Below are 6252 nucleotides of genomic sequence, written 5' to 3' on the forward strand. Positions count from 1 at the left end.
ATCTTTAGTTCACCTTGCTGGGGGTGCCCCTCGGGCTGCACCATTCCCCAGGCCGCTCGGGTCTGACCCAGTGGCATGTATCGTTCTCCCATTTACCTAAGCCAGTTTGTTTCCCATGCATAATATATCTATGGTTATCACCTGCTTGATTGTCACCCACCGTGGGAGCCGCGCGCCGATCATCTTTCTTCAGGATCCTTCGCATAAGAAGGCTAGGCACGACATCTGTGCTCGGGCCCGTCCATGCAGCATCGATAAATCCAACGGCTAAGCTCTGCCTGGCAGGCCTGCCCCATTCACGTCACCTCCTGGGGTCGTTGGTGCTTGGCCTTCTCGTGCGATAACCTCAGGAAAGTCATTCGGTGCAGGTTGTCTAACCATCTCGCAGGAACGCCACAACCATCAAGAACCAAGACCAGGCGCAACCCGCCTTGAGGTAGGGCCTCATGAGTCCCGCGCTGGCTCACGAGTGCGCAGACACACCTCGTCTAGCCCTGCTGTGCAAGCCACGTGTCAGGGCGGTGCTGTACATGCCCCGAGGGCTCCCCACAGTAGGGAGTCCCCTCCCACGTACCACTGGCGGACCAGCAATCACCATGGAAATTTGTGCCCTTCCTCACGCTAACTTGTAGGAACTTCATGAGGACTACAGTAGGCGGTACCGCAGACACTCTCTCTCTTCTCCCATGCGATTCGCTTGCGCGTTAAAAGGGGGGCTCCTGAGCATCGCAACTCAGGAACTCTGTCGGATTTCGGGTTCCGGCAGACCCTTAAGGTTCGAACACTGGGGTGCGCCGGAGATTTCGCCTTCTACCTACCTGCACCCCTCTGCCTTGCTAAGATCTAAGCTATGGAAAGAACAACACAAGAGACATAGGGTTTATACTGGTTCGGGCCACCGTTGTGGTGTAATACCCTACTCCAGTGTGTGGTGTGGTGGATTGCCTCTTAGGCTGATGATGATGAGCAATACAAGGAAGAACAGCCTCGCGAGGGTCTGTTCTTGGCTGGGGGGATGAACTGCTAGGAGGAGTTCACTTACCCTTCTCTCTCTCTCTCTCTCCTCGATTCTCTCTCTGATTTCGATCCGATCTCCGATCTCCCCTCTACCATGTGGGTGGCTAGTCCTATTTATAGGCAAAGGCCCTGGGCCTCTTCCCAAATATTGAGCGGGAATGGCGCCAACAATTGGCCATTTTGAAGGGGAACATCTGGTACACTTATCCTGACTAAAGTTGGTCCTCGCCTGCCAAAGGCTCTGGTGGTGACGCTGGCTTGGGCTCCACAATGACTTCCTCCCTGCCGTTGGACTGGTCTTGGTCTCGTTGCACTGAAACGGGTGCCTTTGCTTGATGCTCTCGCCTGCGCTTGCTCCCTTTGCACCAAAGAGGAAAGGAGGACACTGCGCGGGCTGGCGCCCGCGTGGCACCCTTGGTCGTCATGGCTTGCGTCACGGGCACCTCGTGAGGTACCCCGCCTTGATCTCTCCGCCTCCTCGCGAGCCAGCCTGATGAGGCCGTGCCTAAGGAAGCTCTGTGCCGTCCGCCCCATGAGGCTTGGCCCCTCGTGAGGGTCTTGGGTCTGTGTTGATGAAGATGGGCCGTGCTGGGCCCCCCTTTGAGCCACGCCACAGGCCGCAGGCAGGCAAGTCTAGGGACCCCCGTTCCCAGAACGCCGACAGTAGCCCCCGGGTCCAAGGCGCGCCCGGACTTGGCCGTGCAGGGAGGCGAAAGGGCAAGAGCGAAGCGCCATGGGCCCTAACAGCCTGCGGCCTTGGGCGCCGCGTGGCGGTTGACTGGACGTGGGCGCCTCAGCAACCGCGCGAGTTGATAAGGGAGCGGCATCTGCCTAGGCTTTGCTTTTTTGCTTCCTCCGGTTGCTGCTCAGATCCCCTTTCTTGTGCCTCTCCTTCCTTCCTCCAAAATTTCCAGATCTACTCCGACCGCATGACCTAGGAAGCCATGGCGCCTCGTCAGTCCCGGCCGGAGCTTGGTACTCATCTGCCCTGGACTCGCCGAACGTGTCTAAGGCGAGCCTCGCCCGGTTGCGCCGGATGGCGGCGGTGCAGGGCATCGACGGGGCGAAGGTGTTCAAGGCCAGCTCCGCCACCCCTGAGGGCCAAGGGAGCACCTTCGATCCATTCTTTGTAAGCGCCATTGCTGCTGGCCTGGTGCCTCCCTTCTCGGAGTTCTTCTTCTCTGTCCTCCGCCATTATAAGCTACAGGCTTTGCATCTCCACCCCAACTCCGTCCTTCTCCTGGCAATCTTCGCCTATTACTGCGAGGCTCACGTTGGGGTGCAGCCCTCAGTGGCCTTGCTGCGCCACTACTTCTGCCTCCGGACCTCTCGCGGTCCTGCTTCCGCGTGCACGAGCTTCATCGCGTACGGTGGCGCCATTGCCATTTCGAACCCCAGGAAAAGGATTGAGGGCTTCAGGAGCAAGTGGGTCTGGGCAGATGCTGGGCGCATCCACCCTCGGCTGATCCTGCCCACGGAGCAACCCACGAGCTCCAGCGATGGGGTCGAGCCGAGCGCGCGGACCCCCGCGCGAAGCTGGTGTTGGAGAAGATGGACGCGGATCTGAGGCCGGCCAACATGGCGGCGGCGAAGCTGACCGGCGCGTCGCTGCTGAGGGAATTCCTGGAGCACCAGCTGGCTCCGCTTCGGCAGTACTCACTTCCGATGTGGAGGCCCCATCCGAGCCCCGTGGCCTTGGCCGACGAAGATCTGGCTGCGGTCCTCCAATCTCTGGTCGGGGGCGATGTGGCGAGGTTGGAGGGCGCTCCTACGCCCTTGTTCCTCCGCGACGACTGGGAGCAGGTAGTGGAGTCCATGCCCGTCTTCAACGGGGACGGGCCCGTGCCCATGGAAACTCCCGAGGAATCGGTGGACGTGTCCTCCGACGACTCCAGTGAACAGGAGGAAGGAGGGGAGCAGGAAAAAGGGCCTGACTCCGAGGCGACTGACGGATAGTCGAGGGCTCCCCTCCTCCGGCGCAGGTCCCGCGCTCTCTGCCTCTCTCCGAGCGATGACGACGTGGATGATGACGAGCAGGGTGGCGGGAGCTTGCCGCGAACCCGAAGAAGGACAGGACCGGGCTGATCTCCCGCGGGTCTGCCCCGGCCCCGAGGCGGACCGCAGACGCGCCTTCCGCTCCCGAGCTTCCCAAGGTTGACCCTTCCAGCCGGCTTTCAGGCTTCAAATTTGGCCGGAGGCTGCCTGAGCTCACTGGCGATGACCCGTAAGCGCTTGATTCTTGTCTTTATTTCTTGTTCTGCTGCTGAGGCTTGACGTCCACATCTTTTGGACAGGCTGGCGCCCGCAGCAAAGAAGCCGAAGGGAGCTCCTGAGGTTCCATCCGTGGCAGCGCCTCTGCCCGCGAAGGAAGGTGACCGCGATGCACGGGCTTCTCCTGCCCGGTCGTCCTCGCGAGGCCTGGCTGAGCCGGCTGGGGCGAGCTCAGCTCCCATGGCCCAAGTGACTCCCGAGGTGCCTTTGCCTGCTGCCGCCACTTCAGCCGTTGGGGCGCAGGAAGCTCCGCCTCAGGATGCTGTGGTCGCGCTGCCGCCTTCTCCTCCTACTCCACCGACTGCTGTCTCTCCGACTCCTCCTGCCGTTCTGGATTGTGCTGCTGCTGAGCTGGACCGGCTGCGGCAGGATCTTCTTGGCGCCGACCCTCACTTGGTGGTTGGGCGCTTGGAGCTGGCTTTAGGATGGATTCGCTCCGACGCTTCGATTCGGGCGGCGCTGGTCCAGGCCTCGACGGCTTGCGATGAGGAGACGCAGGCCATCCTTCAGGAGAAAGCTGCTCGTGATGCAGCCCTGGGGGAGGTGGTCGACGTCCGTGGTCTCTGCAAGGCGCTGGAGGACGAGCTGCAAGGCCTGCAGGACCAGCTTGCGAAAGAGGCCCGCCTTCGCCAAGAGCAGGAAGAAGGCGTGAAGGCTCGCGAGGCGGCTGTCAAGGAGAGGGAGGTCAAGCTCAGGAGGCGCCATGACCGCCTAGGCGCACTGGAGCAGGAGTTGTGGGCGAGGAAGGTCGAGCTGGACGACAAGGCTCGGGTTCTTGCCAAGGACTGCGTGGCCTTCATGGAGATGGAGGCGAAGGCTCGCTCCTCGCTGAGGATGCTATACGGCAGCGGCCTGGAGAGCCCGCTGGCTGGCGCCGAGGATGGCCCCGCCAAGCTGCTTCCCTTCCTGGTTTGTGCTCTTGAAGATGTCGCCCTTGGCCTTGGCCCCACGACCGAGGCTGAGGCACGTGTCCTGTCTTCTGCAGCGCTGACGCAGGTCCTCACCCACATCTACCTTCGCGATCCCGGTGTCGACCTCGACAGCCTGCTGGAGCCAGTAAGCGGCGAGCGTGCCGCTGCCGCTGCCGAGGCCATGAAGGGCCGCGCGGAGGCTCTGCTGGGGAAGTTCCGGGCCTTCAGCACCAAGCCGAAGCAAGGCGCTGCCGACCTCGCTGCTCCATGAGGCGAACCCACTCCGCGCTGCTCCACCACTGACAAGTGACTCTGTTGTGGCTCCTGTCCTGGCTTTAATTCCTGCACATGTATCATGCCTCGGGGAGGCGTTTAAACTTGCGTTTGGCATTGAGATAAGAATGTGGACTATAATATTTGCTTTTGAATTCTTTGAAATTTACGCTTTTCCTTCCTACTTGCTTATGTTCTATGCCGGCAGAGCCCGGCCCCGCGCATACCTCAGCCGCCGTTAGCCCCGACCGGAAACCAGGACGGGACCAAGGAGTGAGGGGCAATGTGAAAAGTTAGGCTCCTGAGTTGCGATGCTTAGGAGTCCCCCTTGGCGCACGAACAGCAAGTAGGGAGGTGTGATGTGGGTGGATCTACCGTTCTACGTCTGCAGAGCCCGGCCGCGCGCATACCTCAACCGCCGTTAGCCTTTCGGAACTAAGGAGTGAGGGGCTACGTGACCAGTTAGGCTCCTGAGTCGCGATGCTCAGGAGTCCCCCTTGATGCTCAAACGACCTTCGTACCTTGGCTTCGCTCGGGGAGAGACGCACGACGAACCAGGCCCGGGGGGCCTGGCTGGGTGGCGTGCGTCTGGGCGTGACCCAGGCACAGCCCCCGTGCCCAGCCCCCTCGCGCGGCACTCCCGAGGGGAGGCGTTACAATGAGGCTAGACACTGAGCTCTGGGCTCCCTGAGGTTGATGCGGCCCGGGGGCCGCCCTCAGTTGTTTATCACCAGCGCAGAGCATAGCGCTTCCGTATGTGTACGGGCATAGCCGCTCCTCGGCAGTGTCGTCAGCCAGCGCGGAGCATGGTGCTTCCACTGGTACATGGGAGGGGGCTCCCCTACGAGAGGAGCCCCCGGGGCGTGTACAGCCCCGCCCTAACACGTGGCTGGCATGATAGGGCCTGGCGAGGTGTATCTGGGCACCCGTGAGCCAGCGCGGGACTCATGGGGCCCTACCTCTAGGCGGGTTGCGCCTGGCACTGGGCCTTATCTTGTGATGTGTCCCTGCAAATTTGGTTAGATGTCGGCACTCTACGTCCTTGGGTCCCGGCCCTCGAGTTGGTCTCAGCCGTCGCTGGTATGCCAGGTCGCGATGCCATGGATAAGGCCAGAGGGTGAGGGTTGGAGAGCCAGTAAGAGCCCTGAGTCGCGATGCTCAGGTACCCCCCGTTTAACGTGCAAGTGGTCGGCATGGAGAAGAAGAGGTGCCATGGACAGGCATCAAATAATCAAGCATGGTGGGTCGAACGCAAAGCCGGAAATAAACGCAAAAGGGGATACATGCCGCTGGGTCTGGCCCGAGCGACTTGGGGGATGATGCAGCCCGAGGGGCGCCCCCAACAAGGTAAGCTAACAACATAAAATAAAAGGGATACATGCCGCAGGAACGGACCCACGCAGCCTGGGAATAATGCAGCCCTGGGGGGCGCTCCCAGCTGGAAATGAAACTTGAAAGATGTCACCTGATGATGTTGAGGACGAAGGAGTGTTGACGTAGCAGACTCGGTGGGCTGCGGAAGCCGATCCTCACGAGCCCCCAGGCCCAAGGGCCTCGGGAGGCTCTGGAGGCGCTGGTGGCTCCTCGCGGACCATCTCCATCTCCGCTAGGGCTGCGGAACGCCTGGCCTCTTGAGCCTCCATGATGCCCCTCATGAGGCACTGGCACGTGGCAGCTGCGTTCGGCAAGCCGTAAGGCATGCGAACGTAGCTGTGGGGTGGACCTTCGCAGCGCCCCACTCGCGAGGGCCAGAGGCACTCCAGAGAGGCGACTCGATTGA

Source organism: Triticum urartu, chromosome 4A (assembly GCF_056163025.1).
Source record: "Triticum urartu cultivar PI428250 chromosome 4A, HENAU_Tu73, whole genome shotgun sequence".
NCBI lineage: Eukaryota > Viridiplantae > Streptophyta > Magnoliopsida > Poales > Poaceae > Triticum > Triticum urartu.